This window comes from Protopterus annectens, chromosome 6.part1 (assembly GCF_019279795.1).
Source record: "Protopterus annectens isolate FY-2018-M chromosome 6.part1, PAN1.0, whole genome shotgun sequence".
Taxonomy (NCBI): Eukaryota; Metazoa; Chordata; order Ceratodontiformes; family Protopteridae; genus Protopterus; species Protopterus annectens.
Window position 1 is genome coordinate 304761237 of NC_056738.1, and position 21224 is coordinate 304782460.

Here is a 21224-nt window from a genome sequence, read left to right on the forward strand (position 1 = left end):
CCTTCATCTCGATTGTACTCAATATCCTTCCTTGGAGTCCACCCAAGGACTTGGGGACTCTCTCCCATCGGTTGAGGAATGAATGAGAATTGACATCAGATATTGAGTACACAACTTCTTTAACATTCCATCTGTGTTGTCCATTTTCATTCATCCAGCCCTTTGCTTTTTTCTGATGACTTCTGGTGAAGAGAGTTTTAACAGGGACACCTCCGGTCCCTTATGTTTATAGCAATGGGTTGTAGTGTCATTGTTTTACAATTGTCTGTCAACCTGTGAAAGGGTCCGATGGTGATTGTGCTTAGAGCATTATGGGTAGGAAGGAAGCTCAAGAGTTTTTGGCAGCTGTAGAACAGCAGAGTCAAATCAGAGTCCCATTGGTTGAGGAAGAATGAAAATGGACAACACAGATGGAATGTTTTGGTGAGTACATGACATTTTTTTCTTGGATATGTGACTTCAAAATTACATTAACAAACCATGTGGTGAAGATAATGGCAGACTGGCTTTATGCAATCTGCAGTTACTGTTGTGCTATTAGTAAAATGATTGTGTGTCAGTTATCAGAGAACAGGACCGCACGAACAAAGTTTTACGAGCAAAAGTGGATGACCTGGAAAACAGGTTTGGTGTAAGTGTTAAGTTGGTTAGACTTCCAGGGAGGATATCAGCAAGTACCTGCTTTTAAATCTTGTACTCCTGGTCAAATCTAGCAAGCCTGGAACCCCCCCCCCAAAAAAAAAATTATATATATATGCTTAGATTTCTGGCAATACTATCAGTAAAATAGAAAGAAGACTCAAACATTACACCAGTCATTCTGAAGAAACATCTGTCATCCTTAAAAGCTAATCTATGATCGACCACTGACCTTGGCAATCCTATCACTCCCAATCCATGCTGCCTGCTTCTAGGAAGCATTTGGCTACAGAAGTTTACAGCGATGGAAGACCATGGACAAATCTCAGCAGTAACCAGGACAGGATTTCAGACTTTCCAAGACTGTTGTGCAGCAGAACATCCTTCAGATTTGTGTTGACACCATTCAGTCTAACAACTTATAGGTAATCACCAAAAGTAAGATTAGTGAAAAAATATGGAGAATAACTATTAAAGCGCTCTTCTCTTGGATGCAGGCCTGGCCCAACCTAGTTTCCCAACATCTATTGTTTGGCTTCTCTACACAGTCATTTGGTTGTAGCCTGAGAGAGGCAGTTCAGTGTAAGCTCAATGTTTCATAAGAGCCCAGACCCTATATAGTGAAAATGGGTTGGGTCAGTGAGCTGCCTTTTCAGCAGTTATGGTATTCCCTCTATCCCCAAATCCTGAGGTTAAATGACAGTTCAAAATAGTAAACAAGAAAACATGCAGTTTAACTCAGTACTGTGTTTTCTGTACCTCTTCCCCTAGTTGGGTGCAAGTTTGTTTTGAAATAAGTAATTTGTTAAAGGAATGTCAATAACATTGGTAGCTCCAATTGCAGAAAAGCTCAAAGAACAGATTACGCTGGTTCACCCACATATGCAGAAAAGCAGAAAACAATCTAGTGAAGATTTGGGGCAGAGAGGAAGAAGGCAAGAAGAAAGTGCATCAAGCAAATAGGTAGATGGTTTGTGTGAGCGAAGACATGTTGCATTCGGGCATACATTTTGAAGAAGGCAGGAGTGCTATTAAATAGAGATGGTGAGAAAATGTAGAAAATGGAGGTAGTGATGAATGTCAATAACACTAAAAGCAATACTGATGAGCAACAACCTAATTGAATCACAAGAGATTTGCAGTTCATAACAGAAGGCTTTGGTCATGACAAGATTGAAATGTAAAGGTGTAAATTTATAATTGTGGAAGACCCACAGCATTTAAAATGTAGCCATCTTATGACTATTTTAACCTGACCCCACAGTGTTTTGTAACTATTCCTTAAACGGGAGAGTGATATTAACTAGGGGAAATGTGTGATATTGCAGAGAGGAAAGATGCTTATTGTCTCCCGTTAGTGGTTCTGCTTTTGTAGTTGGAAACCAGGATAAGCCAGTCCCACTTTCTTTTTTCCCCCCATTTTACAAGTTTGGTGGAGGCTGAAAAGTGCCTGTTTTTCATGAAAAGTAATCTCCCTACGAGTTAATACATAAGGACCCATGAACAAGGGGATGTTATGAAATTTGTGCAAACTAACGCATCAAAATGAAGTAGCTTACAGCTTTATTTTTCCACAGGATTCAACAGACAAACTGATTTTTGTGGGTTAGCAAGTCTATCCTAATTGGAGAACCTTAAGTTGAAGTCTTTCCAGCATGACTGCTTCAAGCGCTTGTGCTTGTATTGCATCTTTTGCCATGATCTTAAAGGTGTTTCTCTCCTCTTGGGCGCACTTGTAGGTATTGTCCATTACATCCATTCATCATCTATGATGTGGAGTACCGCAAAGTTCCATGACTCCTGTTACTTGAATTGGTCACAGTTTGGAGAATTGTCCAAATGGACAGGTTTATTACTCTTCAGTTGGTGTCTTATGCATACAATTGATGCTGTCTACTCTTGAGATGCCTGAAGGCATCCTGTTACATTAAGATGTCACTTCAGATGTTCATTAGATCATTGTTGTAGTAACTGAAGTTGTATTGGGTGTATCCTGCCAAGAATCTGATGTCTGGCCAGCTTCCACAGCTTTAGAGCATGTTCTATGTGCCTGTACAATTGGATCTTGAGGGCAAGTTGGTATAAAATTGTATGTATAGGTGCTAAAGCATGAGAACGTACTATCAAAATAAGCCTTGCTTACCGCTTCAACTTTGTAGTTTTGGTTGTCATCTGAAAGTTGGGCAAATAAACACCCTGTTGGGGGCTACCTTCAGTTTTTGTGGAAAAATATTTTCTGTCAGAATTTGACTAGAAAGTGTGTGGGTGACGCACCGACAGTTTGCACATCTTGTCCCTTCTGCCTATGGGAAGAATGTAATGCCCTGGCTAGTCTAATTTGTTCATCCTTCTCTACCGAGACCCTTAAGTAGGCAAAGTGCCATTTCTCTTTAGAGGATCAGAAATTGAAAGCACTTTATGGTAAGTGTCATGGACCCATGGTTCTGGCTCCTCGGCCATTCCCCCCTTCAATCTAGATGAAAAGTTTCTTGGAAAGCTTTGGTCCCTTATCTGGCTTTCATTTTGCCTCTGCCTTCAGCAATAATTATGCCATGGCCATTTGGAGCCCTTTTGGTCCTCTCAACCCCTCTAGCATTGCCCTTCACAAGGTTGCTAGGGGCCAGGGGGCTTAGTACGTCTTCCAAGGCTGCTCATACATCTGTTTGGCATGGGAGAACCACTTTCAGCATAAGAATAGGGAATGTGCATTATTTCTTGTCAGGGCAGTACAGAATAGTTGGTTGGCTGTAAGTCTGAGCCGCCTTTTTTTCACACACTGTCCCAGGAAAAGGCTGCACAAGGTTAAACACACATCTGCCCCTGAGTCCCCTGCAGCTAAAGATGATTGGCTTGGATGTGCCAAGGGCTTGTTTCAATAATTAGTCTGAAATTTCTAAAATGGAAAGATTTCTTTTCCCATCAGACTCTGAAGCTGACATACAGGAAATGGGATTAGACTATGCTTTCCATTATCTACACAAGAGTGTGACTAAAGTTGAAGTAAACTTAACATAACATTAGATGTTTGATCATTTGTTGCAGGAGCCCCCGCTGTGTGGATTATATGTTGCATAGGATAAAACAATCTGCCAGCTTCCAGAGCTGAAGCGTGCCTTCCATGTGCTCAAATAATTGACAGCTCAAGCAGAGCAGAAGACTATCAGTTTGGGTACTGAGCCCTTCAGAGCTTTCTTGCCAACAGAGAGGGAGGCTATAGCCCTGAAATAAGTGAAAATTGGTCCTCACCCTTAACAAAAAAAAAAGGGGGGGGGGTGGAAGGAGGAAGCAGTTAATGCAGCACTGATAAGTTTACTATGATGTTTATCGTGTTTCTCTGTTGCAGTCATGACTGTAGGGTTCTCCCCCTGCTGGCAGGCAGTCCTCGGTCGGCCAGAATCCCAAAGTCTGGGTCCGGCGTCGGCTGCTCAGCCATGCTCCCTGACGTCAGAGCGCTAGGAGTACAAAGCTGACAGCCGACGCCATGTTCTCCAGTCTTTCTTGCTGTGCATGATAGCAGTTCGCAAGTGCCGGTCGGCTGAACCCTGACAATTTTTTATAAACTTACTTCAGTCCAAAGACCGACTTCTCCTTCTCAAAGCTAAGCACCCTGTTGGGGAAACTTTTTTCTTGCGCCAGTCCGATGTCAGAAAAAGTTAATTGTATTTCATGTGGGAAGCAAATACCTCATAAAGATTTTCATTCTTACTGTATTCCTTGCTTAGGCCGTGACCACGACGTAGCTAATTGTCGTTTTTGTGCTAGATTCAATCAACGTACGATTAAACGAAGGTACGATTTTGCATTTCATTACTTCGGTAGGCGTTTTAATTACAAAATGTCCGGCTACCGGAGTTCACAAACGAAGCAAGGATAAAGACAGGCCTCCGAGGTCCAAATCAGACGATATTGTACAAGCAGAGCCAGCTTCAGGTTCGGCCGTAGTCAGTGAGGCTCTTTTGCAGCCCCTGTCGTCGGCCATTTCGGAACCGATGGCCGAAACGGACTCCCACGAGGAGTCAACTAGGCCTTTGAATATTTCTGTTGCAGGACCTTCGGACAATGCTCCGGATGGGTCCGGAGCCGCTGTGCAGGTACCGGCTTCCGAAGGGGTTTTCAGGCCTACTTAGCTTTTAATAAAGGCAAAGACTCCTTCCAAATCAGACTGCAGCCCAGGCCTCTTCTGATCCGGCACCCAAGTCTCGGAAACAGTTACTTAAGATGGCGGAGGACTTACTATGATTAGGGGTTCACATCCCCCTCCAGATAAAAGGCCAAGGCAGGAAGTGTATTATGACTCCTCTGATCAGGCTTCTGTTTCTTCAGTTTCTTCTTCTGACCAGGAATATTCTTTCCCTCCTTATGAGGATTCTGATGCTGAGGAATCCATTCCTTTAGCTTCTCCCCCTGAGGATTTCTCTTTTGGGGAAACTTTGCATGAAATGGAACATTTTCACTGGGAAGGACAGGAGTACTCTGAATCTAAGAAAAGACCAAGGGATTTTCTTCTTCCCCAACATAGACCCCTGGCTATTCCTCCTATTTTGGATATTGTGGATGATGCTTTTTCGGAGACTAACTTAACTCCTGACTCTTTTCCTCCAGCTCCTGTTAAGCCAGACAGATGATATAGGGTTCCTGATTCCCACCAGTTTTTATACAAGAACCCTACTGCTGATCCTGAAACCATTTCTCAGGGCCCTAAGGGGGTTAAGGCCGCTTCTGCTAAAAACCCCATTCCCACTGAGAAGGATTCCAGATCTTTAGAAAGATGGGGCAAAAAAGTGTACACTTCAGCTACTTTATCTATTAGGGCTTTAAACTGTCAATTTCATATGCTGAAATACCAGCAATTCCTTCTGTCTGTTTTGAAACAAAAGCTGAGTTCCATTTCTGCCTGTGCAGATAAGGAATTACATGACTTAATGCATGCCACTGAACAAGTTGGGAAGCATGGTTTACACTGGATTTGATGCCTTGGAGGCTTCTTGTAGGGCTGCTGCCTCTGGTACAGTCATTAGAAGGCATGCTTGGTTAAAGGAACAAAATTTGCCAGATCAAGTAAAAGCTAAGTTATTGGATGCTCCTGTTCAGCATAATGTTTTGTTTGGATCTAAGGCTGAAGAGGTGATAAAGAAGATGGAGGACAAGGCAAAATCCATGCAAACGATTAAGGATTTCTTACAAGTACAGCCACCCAGATTTAGTAGGAATTGGCCTACAAAAAATTGGTCCTTTCCCAATTCAGACAGGCCTCAAACGCAAGCCTCTTATAGACCAAGACAGTGGACAAGCTTCCACCCCTAGGGGAGGAGAGGACAGGCCGCAAGCTCATAGAAAATGGGCTCAATGACTCCCTCTGTTGGGCTGCAGGAACTTCTTGCCTGGAAGCCCCTCTCAGAGGAAAACATTCTCTTTTTCACCTAAATTGGACTCCTATAACCCAAGACCAAGTGGGTTCTGGATGTGGTTTCAAGAGGTTACAAATTCCATTTTCATACCCTACCAAGACCAAGCAGATGGCCAGATCTACCAAAACATCAATGGTTAGAGGCCTTAAACCAGGTGGAAGCCCTCTTGGCTATGAAAGTCATAGAACTGGTTCCACTTTCAGAAATGGGACAAGGTTTTTACTCAAGGCTCGTTCTAGTCCCCAGAAAGCAAAATTCATGGTGACCCATTCTGGATCTGTCAGTCTTGAACACTTTTCTCGAAATACCAAAATTCAAGATGCTTACTCTACAGCAGCTACCAAATGCTGACCAAAAATGCATGGATGGTAACTTTGGATTTAAAGGAGGCTTATTTACACATTCCCATCAGGCAGGAGTGCAGAAAATACCTCTGGTTCAAGGCCGGATCGAGGCACTATCAATTTTCTGCGCTGCCCTTTGGATTGTCTACTGCGCCCAGGGTCTTCACCAAGTGCCTGGCTCCAGTAGTAGCTTATTGCAGACTCAAGGGAATTCAAATTTACTCTTATCTGGACGACTGTCTTATTCAGGCAGACAGCAAGGATGTCTTACTCCAGCATCTAGAATTTGTTCAGAAACTTCTCAAGTTCCTGGGATTTACTGTAAACATAAAAAAGTCAAATTTGACACCCTCACAACAGATAACTTTTCTGGGTGCTCTTCTAAACGCTACAACCCGGATGGCATTTCTGACATACGAAAAACAATTACAGCTGGCTTCAACTTTCAAAACCTTGGCAACATTAACTCAGCTATCTGCAAGGAAATTCCTGCAGGCTTTGGGTTACATGGCCTCCTGCATCCTTCTCGTACCATATGCAAGACTACATATGAGGAAAATACAGTGGTACCTAAAAAGTGTATGGTCGCAGCATTGCCACAGTTTAGACATACAGATCACCATCCTGCCTTGTCTTCAAAAGGAATTCCTTTGGTGGTCCAAGGCATGTACTCTAAACAAAGGGAAACCCTTCAGTCTGCTTCCAGCCAGTCCAATACTAACCACGGACGCCTCAGATTATGCATGGGGAGCCCATTTGCAGGGCTACTGTCTGCAGGGCCTTTGGACAAAGGATCAGAAGCACCTGCATATCAATTTAAAGGAAATGCTAGCCATTCAGAATGCTCTATTGGCCTTCAGGAATCTTCTACAACCAGGACAACTACTGATACGGACAGACACCGCAGTTATGTGGTACATAAGCAAGGGGGATCACATTCCTATCCCCTTTAAAGACTAGCCATGAATCTATGAAACACAGCTCTAGCTTGCAAATTGGACCTTCAAGCTCAGTTTCTACCAGGGAAGCAAAACTTCCTGGCAGACAGTCTGAGCAGAAACCTGTCGGACCCACATGAATGGATGCTGGACACCAAAATATTCAAGATGATTACAGCAGTCTGGGGATGTCCTCACATAGACCTCTTTGCATCCCACCTCAATCAACTACAGATTTTTTGCACCAGGACATTTCACGAACTAGCTTGGAAAGTGGTTGCACTATCATTCAGTTGGAGAAACCTCTCTGGGTATGCCTTCCCGCCTCTACCTCTTCTTCCACGGGTGTTATTAAAGATCAGACAGGACAAGCCCAAGATGATAATTTTGCTGGCCCCAAATTGGCCTCGACAGTTGTGGTACCAAACTCTGAAAAAACTTTCTCTGGAGCCCCCTTGGGTTTTACCACAGACTCCGAACCTTCTGTCCCAACACCAGGGTCATGTTCTGCACTCCCATGTCAAAACTCTTAGCCTGGCGGCCTGGTTTATCCAGGGTGTATGATTCATTCTCTCCTACCCAGGCAGGTTATGGATGTCATTTTAGAAGCCAGACGGCCTAGCACTAGAAAATCTTATGCAGGAGAATGGAAAAGATTTTGCACCTGGATGCAGGCTCAGGATTCGGATCCTCTTACTCCTGACATTCCTCTGATTTTACTTTACCTGACAGACCTCTTACATAAGGGTCTCTCTTTTTCTTCCATAAAGATATATGCCTCTGCTATTTCTGCTCATTATAATACAGACCCTCCAATCTTTTCCCACCAGCTCATGAGACAGTTTCTCAGAGGAGCTAAGAACTTAAGGCCCCCTAGATCTCCACCCATTCCTTCCTGGGATCTCAACTATGTTCTGGAAAAACTCACCTTACCTCCTTTTGAGCCTGCTGCCACATCTGACATCAAGTTTTTATCATGGAAGACAGCCATCCTGTTAGCTCTGACCTCTGCCAGGAGAGTTTGAGTTGCAAGCTCTGATGGCTGTGGAACCTTATATTATTTTTCATCAAGACAGGACTAATCCTACTTTCATGCCTAAGGTGGTTTCCAAAGTGGCTTTAAATCAAACTATTCACTTGCCAACTTTTTCCCCAGTCCTCTAAGGGGGAAAGGATCTTGCATTCCTTGGAAGTACACAGACAACTACATTTTTACCTGGACAGAACCAAGGACATCAGGAAATCAGAACAATTGTTTGTTTCTTATGCTTCAAGTTCCCAAGGTAAAGCCATTTCAAAACAGACCATTTCAAAATGGATTGCTCATGGAGTCAGATTTTGTTATTCACACCATGGAAAGCAAATCCCAGGCAGAGTCTAAGGACTCACTCTACCAGAGCTGCTGCCACTTCAGCTGCCTTCCTCAAGGGTGTTCCTACCAAAGACATTTTGGAGGCTGCAACTTAGAGTTCAGTGCATACTTTTTCTAAGCACTACAATCTACCTCTCTACTCTAAGTCTAGGGCAGGCTTTGCTTCTGCAGTCTTGCAGGGCCTTTTAGCTGCCCCCTCTACTTTATGACCACCTCCCTTTTATCCTGCTTTGGGATTCAACCCTACAGTCATGACTGCAACAGTGAAACAATGAACATAGTGCAGTTGTGTATACTTACCATAAATGTAGATGTTCGAGTGTCTTCACTGTTGGTCTGGTTACCCTCCCTCCTGTCCCCTCTTATTTTTTCTTGTGTGGTTCCCTTCTTCACCCTTCTTCTGAGGTGTATTTGCAAAGGGTATGGGATCTTACTCATTTTGGAACTCCTGACATCTGGGGCAAGAAAAACTGGAGAACATGGCATCGGCTGTCAGCTTTGTACTCCTGGTGCTCTGACTTCAGGGAGCATGGCTGAGCAGCCGATGCCGGAACCAGACTTTGGGATTCTGGCCGACCGAGGACTGCCTGCCGGCAGGGGAGAACCCTACAGTCATGACTGCAACAGTGAAGGCACTCTAACATCTACATGTATGGTAAGTGTACACAACTGTACTTTCACTTGACCACTGTTTCAGTAGCCTTAGCTATATGTTTAGACTACCATAATTTATACTACTGGGAGGAGGAAGGATGAGGATCTTGGTAGCTCCTGGAAGAATGGTCCTTACAAAGCTTGCGCTAGACCTAGAAATGGGCTCTAATTTCTAATTCATTGTAAAGGTATGCGTAAAGATCAAAGTTGCAGCTTCTAGAATACTTTAGAATCTACCCCCTTCCAAAAAGCCACTGGTGAATCCAAGGCTATGGTAGTGTGCACCTTGACCCTGCTTGGAATTGTACTGTGGTGAGAATACAAAAGGAAATAACATGACAACTATTTGAAGATCTGCTTTGACACAGGCTGTATTTTTTTCTTGCTTTCATAAGAAATTAACTCAGTTTCTAAAGGTTTTAGTTCTGTTAAAATATCTGTGGGCATCCAGAGTATGAAGAATCTCTTTGTTTTTATGTTCTAGAAGGAAAACTAATAAATTGCTTGTCTCAAAGTAAATTGATACTACTTTGGTATAAAGGGATTAGTTCTCAAGGAAACCCTATCTTTGTGGAAAATGGGAAGGTTAACCAACCAACTCTTGAAACTTTTTGCAAAGCTCTTAGCAATCCACAACTCTGTTCCATCTTATGAACCCCAAATCTTTAATTTTGATTTTTTACGTGGAGCAAGTTTTTCTGGGTGATCTGGTATGGGACTGCATTGAAAGAGGGGAAGCTCCATGGGCAGACATGCTGAAATGGTTGACCATTGAACCTTGATAGAGTAAGGAAGGCCAGTGGGTAACTCAAATGTTATCGAACCAGAGAATTGCTAGCCTTATGATTCCTGGGTCTTGTCTTGGCACAAACAAGAAAATCTTTTCCATTTCATAATTCCTAGTAGTGGTTTTTTGCCTGCATTGATGCCTGCTGCATATTCTCAAAATAAGGTTTCTAAAAGATATTGCAACTCTGTATTGTACAGGTGGCAATTTTGAGGTTTTCAGGTTACAGTGTATAAAACCTTGTCTTATTTCAGTAGGTCCAGTCTGTGAGGAAGCTTGTGGTAATTATTTCCCAAAGAAGGGAGTCAGCACCGTGATCTTTGGAAAGACTTTCTGAATCTTTAGAAGGACTGTGGATAGTTAGCGGAAAGGGTGGGAAAGCTTAAAGGAATTGAAAATGCATCTGTTTTTCAGGCCTGCTTACAAAGAGTACTGGTGCAGAATTTTGTTGGCTTGTGAGTGGAGGAAAATATAATTGAAGTGTCCCCATAGCTGGATCAATTTCCGAAAGATTCCTGTCCTGGTCCTGCTCAGCATTTCACAAGTTTGCTTTAATGGAAAATAAGATGCCTTTAGAGTAAGACTGAAATGCTATATCCCAGGCTGCTATGGATAGTCTGCACAGAGGGAGAATAAGATCTGGATGTTCGTGTTTCACTGTTGCAGTCATTACATTTGGGTAATCTGCTGGCAGGTTGCCCTCAGTTGGCCTGAATAACAAAGTCTTGGGTCCTGCGTCGGTTGCAGTCTCCTCTTCCATGACGTCCGGTCATCAGGGGTAAAAAACATGCAGCCGATACCATTTTAATCCGTCTTTCTTGCCGCGCAGTGCCCGAAGCAGAAGCAGTTCGCAAGTGCCAGTCTGCAGACTCCTGAAATTCTCGTTTTCAAATTTCAGAACCGAAGTTTTCAAACTAAAGCTAAGTACCTCGTTGGGAAAATTTGTTCTTGCTCCTTACCAATGTCAGTAAAAGTTAATAATTGCATTACTTGTGGGAAGCGAATACCTCATAAGGATTTTCATTTGTACTGTATTCCTTGCCTAGGCCCTGGTCACAACGTGCCTTGCTATAGGTTTTGTGCTAAATTTAACCAACGCACTATTGAGCGGCAGTATATTTTTGCTTCTAAATATTTAGTTCATGATTTAACTATCCTGAAATGTCGGTTAGCAATCCGACTACCGGAATTCACAAAAACATGCAAGGAAAAAGAGACAGACCATAGAGGTCCAAAACCGACGAAGCTTCTCCTTAGCCAGTCACCAGTTCGCCGGTGTTCAGTGAGGCGCTTTCTCAGCCCCTGATGCCCGCTACTTTTGAGTCACAGGCCTCTACCGAGACCCATTCCGGAGTCCGGTATGACGCGAGATTCTGCAAGTATTGAACCCGCAGATGTCTCTCCCTTGAATGGGTCTGGAGCCACTGAGCAGGCAGCGGCTTCTGAGGGTGTTTTCAGGCCTCAACAGTTGTATATTAAACCGACGCCATCATCAAAAACGAGGCCAAAATCTACTTCTACGTCTAAAAAACCGAAGCATGAGCCACGTGCTCAGGCCCCTATGCCTAAAAAACAAATTATCAAAATGGCTGAGGGTTTAATTACCTTGATCAGGGGTTCCCAAACCCCCCCCCCTGCTAAGAGCCCTAGGCAAGGCACTAATTATGAATCTTCAGATCAGGTGTCCATTTCTTCTGATGTTAATCGTGTTATACTGCTGCAGTCATTACACTTGCGTTATCCTGCCGTCAGGTGGTCCCACAGTCGGCCAGTTCCAAAGTCTTGGTCCGGCATCGGTTGCTGTCGCTTCTTCCCTGACGTCAGTGCGCCAGTGGTATATAAGATGCATCCGACACCATTTTCTTCAGTCTTTCTTGCCGCGCGGTGCCCAAAGCAGAAGTAGTTCGCAAGTGCCGGTCGGCCGACTCCTGAGATTTTTGAAGTTGAATTTCAGATTCGAAGTCTTCAATAAAGCTAAGTACCCCATTGGGGAACTTTATTCTTGCCTCAGACCGATGTCAGAAAAAGTTAATTGTATTTCTTGTGGGAAGCAAATACCTCATAAGGACTTCCACTTTTACTGTATTCCATGCCTAGGCCCTGATCACGACATCACTAGTTGTTGGTTTTGTGCTAGATTTAACAAACTCACTATAAAAAGATGTTTTGATTTTGCTTTGCACTACTTTGGCCGAAGGTTCAATTATACTATGCCGTCAGATCATCCGACAACCGCAATACCGAAAAAATGCAAGGGCAAGGGTAAAGACAGGCATCCGAGGTCCAAAACCGACGAAACCTCTTCTAGGCCAGTCGCCAGTTCTCATTGAGGCTATTTCGCAGCCCCTGACACCCGCTACCTCAGAGCCACAGGCCGCCTCCGACTCCCACGTGGAGACAACTAGGCCTTTGGAAACTCAAGGTATTGGGCATATGGAAGCTAATCCCTCAGTTGGGTCCAGAGTCGCTGAGCAGGCATCGGCTTCTGAGGGTGTTTTCAGACCTTCACAACTTCCCATTAAAACATCAGCCAAGACAAAAGTACCATTAAAGACAGAGAAACAAGTACAGCATTCTCCTGGACAGTCCTCCATGCCTAAGAAACAGATGCTTAAAATGGCCGAAGACCTCATTACTCTAATCAGGGGTTCCCATCCCCCTCCAGAGAAAAGGCCTAGGCAGGATATAGACTATGATTCCTCTGATCGGGTTTCCATTTCTTCTGATTTCTCTTCAGACCAGGGATACTCTCTACCTCCCCTATGAGGACTCTGACGCTGAAGAATCTATCCCTTCAGCCTCTCCTCCTGAGGATTATTCTTTTGGGGAAACTTTACATACCATGAGGGAGCATTTCCATTGGGGAAAGTCAGGATTACTCAGAATCCAAGGAAAGGCTCGGGATTTCCTTTTATTGCCTCAGCACAAGCCCCTGGCTATTCCGCCTGTGCTAGATATTGTGGATGATGCGTTCTCTGAATCCATCTCATCATCTGATTCTTTGCCCCCTGCACCAGCCAAGCCAGATAGATATTAGAGTCCCTGACTCTCGCAAGTTTCATTATAAAAACCCTTCTGCTGATCCAGAAACTATTTCCCAGGGTCCAAAAGGGGTTAAGGCTTCCATTGCAAAAAATCCAGTACCCTCTGACAGATTCCAGAGCTTTGGCTAGATGGGGGAAGAAAGTATACACTTTAGCAGTAAGAGCTTTAAATTGCCAATTTCACATGCTTAAGTACCAACAATATTTAATGGCTCAGTTAAAACAGAAAATGCTTACAAGCTCAGAAGCTCCCAATTGTAAAGAAATGCAGGATTTATTGCATGCAGTTGAACAGGTGGGAAAACGTACTCTGCAATGTGGTTTTGATTCTTTAGAGGCCTCTTGTAGAGCCGCAGTTACAGGTTCTGTGATTCGAAGACGTGCTTGGTTAAAAGAACAGAGTTTACCTGATCATGTTAAGGCAAAATTATTGGATGCTCCTTTACAGCATAATACCTTGTTTGGTGTTAAGACAAGAAGAGGTGTTAAAGAAAATGGAGGATAAAGCTAAGTCTATGCAAACAGTCAAGGATTTCTTACAGGTACAGCCACCTCGATTTAGCAGACATTGGCCAACAAAGAATTGGTCCTTTCCAGTGTCAGGCCACAGAGAGGCAGGTACAGATGCCCAAGAGGCAGATCTCAACCCCAAGGCTCAAAGACAATGGGGCACCTGAACCCCAAAAGGAGGTGAGGACAAGTCTCAAACTTACAGGAAACGGTCACAATGACTTTTCCCTTCGTACGCCAAGCACTTCCCTTTTGGAAGCCCCCTTAGGGGGAAAACTAGCACTTTTTTCTTAAAACTGGCAAACAGTCACCCAAGACAAATGGGTTCTGAATATTGTGTCTCAAGGTTACAGGTTCCACATTCATACCTTACCAAGGCTAAAAGGAATGCCAGACCTGCCACAAAATCAATGGGCAGAGGCACAAAGACAAATTTCAGCCCTCATGGACATGAGAGCTATTCAAAAAGTACCACAACAGGAACAAGGACAAGGTTTTTACTCAAGACTCTTCCTGGTCCCCAGAAAGGACAAGGCCTGGAGGCCCATACTAGACCTTTCAATTCTAAATACTTACCTGGATATTCTGAAATTCAAAATGTTGACATTACAGCAGCTTCTACCCATGCTGGGCAAGAAGGCTTGGCTTGTTACTCTGGACCTCAGAGGCATACCTGCATGTCCCTATCAGACAAAATTGCAGAAGATACCTCAGAATCATAGCTGGTACAATGCACTACCAAGTCTCTGCACTGCCCTTTGGCTTATCTACTGCGCCCAGGGTCTTCACAAAGTGCCTGGCACCAGTAATTGCATTTTGCAGACAAAAAGGAATTCAAATATATCCATACCTGGGCGACTGCCTCATAGAGACAAAGGACATTCTTCTAAAGCGTCTGGCATTTGTAAAAAGGTTGCTAATTTGTCTAGGGTACACAGTAAACGAAAAGAAGTCAAAACTAGTGCCCTCACAACAGATTGTATTCATGGGTGCCAGCTTAAATACAACGGCCCAGATGGCTTACCTCACGCCAGATAAACAACTTCAACGAACTCAATATTTTCAACTACTGGCAAAAAAGTCCCATCTCCCTGCAAGAAAAATTCTGCAGGCCCTGGGATTCATGGCATCCTGCTTACTACTAATACCATATGCCAGACTGCATATGAGGAAATTACAATGGTACCTAAAAAGTGTTTGGACTCGACACTCACACAGTTTAGAAGCAGTAATACCAATGATTCCCTGCCTACAACAGGAGTTTCGATGGTGGGCACAGGCATGTCACCTAAACAAGGGTCAGCCTTTTACCGTACCCACAGCCAGACAGACTCTAACAGCAGATGCTTCGGATCACGCCTGGGGAGCACACATGGCAGGAAAATGCATTCAGGGCAAGTGGACCACAGACCAGATGCATCTTCACATCAATCAAAAAGAGATGTTGGCTGTTCAAAATGCCCTAACAGCTTTCAAGGACCTTCTGCATCCAGGACAATTATTATTAGACAGACAACACCATGTGGTACATAAACAAGCAAGGGGGCACTCATTCTTATCCCCTATGCAGGCAAGCCATGACCTTGTGGAACACAGCTCTAACGTATCAAGTTCACCTGCAAGCGCAATTCCTGCCAGGGAAGAAAAATACTCTGGTAGACTATCTAAGCAGAAATATCATGGACCCTCACGAATGGAAATTGAATCCACAAATCTTCAGCATGGTAACGCAAAAATGGGGATGCCCAGACATAGATCTTTTTTGCCTCCCCACTGAATTGCCAACTACAAAAATTCTGCACAAGGACTTCTCACAAACAAGCATGGAAAGTGGATGCTGTTCTGTTCAGCTGGAAAAACCTTCCCGCCACTGCCTCCCCTTTCAAAGGTACTCCTAAAAGCCAGACAAGAAAAACCACAGATGAACCTGATTGCTCCAGACTGGCCACGCCAACACTGGTACCCTATCTTAAGGAACTTGGCTCAAGGCCCACCATGGATTTTGCCTCAAATTCCACACCTTCTGACTCAACAATCAGATCCTGCACGGTCAGCTCAAAACCCTAAACCTGGCTGCATGACAGATTCATTAGTCAAACCGGCAACACCTCTCTCTAAAGCTGTTATGGATGTCATTTTGGAGGCCAGGAGGCCTAGCACCAGGAAAGCTTACTCAGACAAATGGAAGAGATTCTGCACCTGGAACCAGGCTCAAAGCCTTGACCTTCTTGTTCCAAACATTCCTTAGATTTTACAATACTTAACTGAGATGCTGGACAGAGGCCTGTCATCAATTAAGATCCACGCCTCTGCTATTTCAGCACATTACAACATGGATCCTCCTTTATTCTCTCATCCCTTGCTAAAGCAGTACCTCAGAGGGGCTAAAAACATAAGACCGCCCCGGAAAGCACCAACACCAACTTGGGACCTCAATTTAGTTTTGGAAAAACTAACCCTGCCGCCTTTTGAGCCAGCCAATACTGCCGATCTAAAATTTTGATCATGGAAAACAGCTCTGCTCCTGGCAGTAACTTCAGCACAAAGAGTCTCAGAGCTACAGGCATTAATGGCAGTGGAACCTTTTATAATTTTTCATCAGGACAGGGTTTCTTTAAGGACAAAACCCTACCTTTATGCCAAAGGTGGTATCTAATGTGGCTGTTAACCAAACCATCCATTTGCCAACTTTTTATCCAAACCCCCAGAATAAAGGAGAAACTTCTGCATTCTTTGGACATACACAGGCAGCTACGCTTCTACTTGGACAAAACAAAAGCTTTCAGGAAAACTGAACAACTGTTTGTAGCATATGCTGCAGGATCACAGGGCAAGGCTATCTCAAAGCAGACTATATCTAAATGGATAGGACACTGTATTCATTACTGCTACACACCGCATGGAAAATCAGTCCCAAATAACATTAGACCACATTCCACCAGGGCAACAGCCACTTCAACAGCCTTTCTCAGAGTACCTACCAAGGAAATTTTGGAGGCTGCAACTTGGAGTTCAGTGCACACCTTTACCAAGCATTACCACCTGCCTCTTTACTCTAAATCCAGAGCAGGATTTGCCACTGCAGTTCTAAAGGGCCTCATAGCCAATCCTAGTTCTTTATAGACCAGCCACCCAACCTTAGCCTTGGGATTCTACCCAAGTGTAATGACTGCAGCAGTGTAACACGATGAACATAGTACAGTTTTGTACCTACCATAAATGTAGATGTTCGAGTGTTCACACTGCTGCAGTCCAGGTTACCCTCCCTCCATCCCCTCTGAAGTAGCTGGACTTATCTATACCTTTCTATCCTATACAACCTTTGTGGTGTATTTGCTTGTAACTGAAGGTATTTTTATTTTATATGTATATTTTTATTAGCAATATGTATTGCCTACCTACTTGGGGGCACCTGACATCTGGGGCCAGAAAAACTGAAGAAAATGGTGTCGGATGCATCTTGTATACCCCTGGCGCACTGACGTCAAGGAAGAAGCGACAGCAACCGATGCCGGACCAAGACTTTGGAACTCTGGCCGACTGCGGAACCGCCTGACGGCAGGATAACCCAAGTGTAATGACTGCAGCAGTGTGAACACTCGAACATCTACATTTATGGTAGGTACAAAGCTGTACTATTCCTTTTCTGATCAGGAATTTTCTATCCCACCTTATGAAGACTCTAATGCAGAGAAATCCATCCCTTCTGCTTCTCCTCCTGAGGATTACTCTTTTGGAGAGACTGCCTACTTTAAGGGAACATTTTCATTGGGAGAGTCAGGACTTCTCAGAATCCAGAAAGAGGCTTAGGGATTTTCTTCTTCCTCAGCATAGGCCTTTGGCATTGCAGATGATGTTTTCTCGGAATGAAGCATGGCTCCTGATTCCCTGCCTCCGGCTCCTAAGCCAGACAGATATTAGTGTTCCTGACTCCCACAAATTTCTTTTCAAAAATCCTGTTCCTGACCCTGAAACCATTTCTCAGGGTCCCAAGGGTGTTAAGGCTTCTACAGCCAAAAATCCTACTTTGTCAGAGACTCCAGGGCACTGGATAGATGGGGAAAGAAGGTTCATGCGTCTGCAACCTTGGCAATCAGGGCTTTAAACTGCCAGTTTCATATGCTTAAATATCAACAGCATGTTATGGGCTTAACTGAAACAGAAAATGTGTTATGGGCTTAACTGAAACAGAAAATGATGTTGATTTCTGGTTGTGTGGAAAATAGAGTTACAGAATTTATTGCATTCAGCAGAACAGGCTGGAAAGCATACTTTGCAATGTGGTTTTGATTCCTTGGAGGCCTCTTGCAGGGCCGCCATAACTGGATCTGTGATAAGTCATGCTTGGCTCAAGGAGCAAAATCTGCCTGATCATGTTAAAGTTAAATTGTTGGATGCTTCTTTACAGCAGACAGTCTGTTTGGTAATAAGGCAGAAGAGGTTTTAAAAAAGATGGAAGACAAAGCTAAATCTATGCAAACTGTAAAAGATTTCTTGCAAGTGCAGCGAACCAGGTTCAGTAGACACTGGCTTACTAAGAATTGGTCCTTTCCTGGGTCCAACAGAGCTGCTCAGGGAAAACCCAGATGCTCCAAAGGCTCCAGGTTTCAATCACAAGGATCTTACAGGTCAAAACAATGGGGTGCCTCCACCTCCAAATCAGGCGGTAACAAAGCACAACCCTGCAGTAAGTATCAATGACTTTTCCCCTGCCATCTCCAAACACTTCTTTTGGCAGCCCCTTTGGGGGGAAAACTAGCACTTCATGCTCAAAATTGGCATTTAATTACCTAGGACAAGTGGGTCTTAAATGTAGTATCCCAGCGGTACAGATTTCATTTCCACACATTGCCAATTCCAAACGGATGGCCATATCTGCCACAAAATCCATGGGCAGAGGCCCAGAAACAAGTAATGTCTCTCATGGATATGGGGGCTGGCTATTCAACCAGTGCCAAAAAAGGACAAGGATTTTATTCAAGACTTTTCCTGGTACCCAGAAAAGACAAATCATGGTGTCCAGTTTTGGACTTATCCATTCTAAATATGTTCCTGGACATTCCAAAATTCAAAATGCTGACTTTACAACAGCTACTGCCTATGCTAGGGCAAGAATGCCTGGTTGGTAACTCTAGACTTACCTGCATATCCCAATCAGGGAATCTTGCAGAAGATACCTTCGCTTCAAAGCAGGCTATTTGCATTACCAATTCTCTGCACTGCCCTTTGGCTTATCTACTGTGCTCCGGGTCTTTACGAAGTGCCTGGCACCAGTAATTGCATTTTGCAGACAAAGAAACATTCAAATTTATCCATATCTGGACAATTGTCTCATTCAGGCAGAGGACAAGGACACTCTTCTTCAGCATCTGGCGTTTGTAAAAAGGCTTCTAGCATGCCCTAGGTTACACCATAAACGAAAAGAAATCACAACTGGTACCCTCTCAAATAATTACATTCCTGGGTGCAAGCTTGAATACAACTGCCCAGATGGCTTACCTCACACCAAGCAAACAAATTCAAGTGACAACATACTTCAAACAGGTGGCAACAAAAACCCAGCTATCTGCAAGACAAATTCTGCAGGCTTTGGGGTTCATGGCATACTGCATTCTACGAATTGCCTGGAAACAATGATTCATCTCATTCCCTGCCTGCAACATGAGTTATTTTGGTGGGCAGAGGCATGTCACCAAAACCAAAACAAGGGACCGTCATTCATTCTACCCCCCTGCCACCCTAACTACAGACGCATCAGACTATGCTTGGGGGGCCCATCTGGCAGGGAGATGCATTCAGGGCAAATGGAGCCCAAACCAAATGCATCTACATATCAAATAAAGAAATGCTAGCTGTTCTTAATGCTCTGGCAACCTTCAAAGTCTTTCTTCATCCAGGACAACTACTGATAGACGGACAACACCACAGTTATGTGGTACATGAGCAGGGGGGTACCCACTCCTACCCCCTTTGCAGACTAGCCTTGGCCTTGTAGAACACAGCCTTGACTTACCAAATACATCTTCAAGCTCAGTTCCTGCCAGGAAAGCAAAATACTCTGGCAGATGACCTAAGCAGAAATCTTATGGACCCACACGAATGGAAACTGGATCTACAAATCTTCAGCATGTTGACACACAAATGGGGGAGCCCAGACATAGATCTATTTGCCTCTCCCCCAAACTATCAGTTGGACAAATTCTGCACAAGAACTAGTCACAAAAAAGCATGGAAAGTAGATACTCTATCCTTCAGCTGGAAAAACCTATCAATCTATGCCTTTCCCCCTCTGCATCTACTCCAAGGTCTTACTAAAAGTCATGAAATGGTTGCTCCAGACTGGCCTCGCCAACACTGGTACCCGCTTTTAAGGAATATGTCGCACCTTCCTCCGTGGTACTTGCCTCAGACACCTCACCTATTCTCAGCAGAACCATCAAGTTCTGCACACTCTAGCTCCAAACTCTGAATCTTAAACTCTGAATCTTGCAGCATGGCTAATCAACTAATTTCACCAATTGCATCTCTCAGTAAACCTGTGTATGTCATTTTGGAGGCTAGAAGGCCTAGTACTAGAAAATCTTATGCTGATAAAGGGAAGAGATTCTGTGCTTGGAATCAAGCACAAGGAACAGGCACAGCTAAGCCCGATATTCCTCAAATTTTGCAATACGTAACTGAGATGCTTCACAAGGGCCTGTCTTTTTCTTCAATAAAAATCCATACCTCTGCCATCTTGGCTCATTACAACACAGAGCCTCCTCTCTTTTCTCATCCCTTGCTAAAGCAGTACCTCAGAGGGGCCAAAAACTTAGCCTCCCAGGAGAGCACCGACTCCTGCATGGGACCTTAATTTTGTGCTGGAAAAACTCACCCTACCTTCTTTTGAACCAGCTGCTACTGCGGATATAAAATATCTTTCTTGGAAGGCGGCCTTTGTTTTAGCAGTCATTTCAGCTAGAAGGGTTTACTGCAACAGTGAAACATGAAAAACATAGTTGTGTACACTTACCATGTAGATGTTCAAGTGTATTCACTGTTGCAGTCTGGGTTACCCACCCGCCAGCCCCCTTTCTTTATTATTATACCTCCTCTTTCCTTCATTATGCTCAAAAGCCTTTGTGGGGTATTTGCTTTTAGTTGAAGGTATTTTTTTTGTGTTCTAAAGTACATGTATTTGTGTGTGTGTGTGTGTATATATATGTATATATATATATATATATATATATATATATATATATATATATATATATATATAATTTTTTTTTTTTTTTTTTTGCTCCCCATTTGGGGGGCACCTGACATCTGGGGCAAGAAAAACTGATTAAAATGGTGTCGGCTGCATGTTTTTATATCCCTGATGTCATGGAAGAGGAGACAGCAACCGCAACCGATGCAGGACCCAAGACTTTATTCAAGCCAACTGAGGGCAACCTGCCAGCAGATTACCCAAATGTAATGACTGCAACAGTGAATACACTCAAACATCTGCATTTATGATGTGTACACAACTGCACTTTCTTCCCTG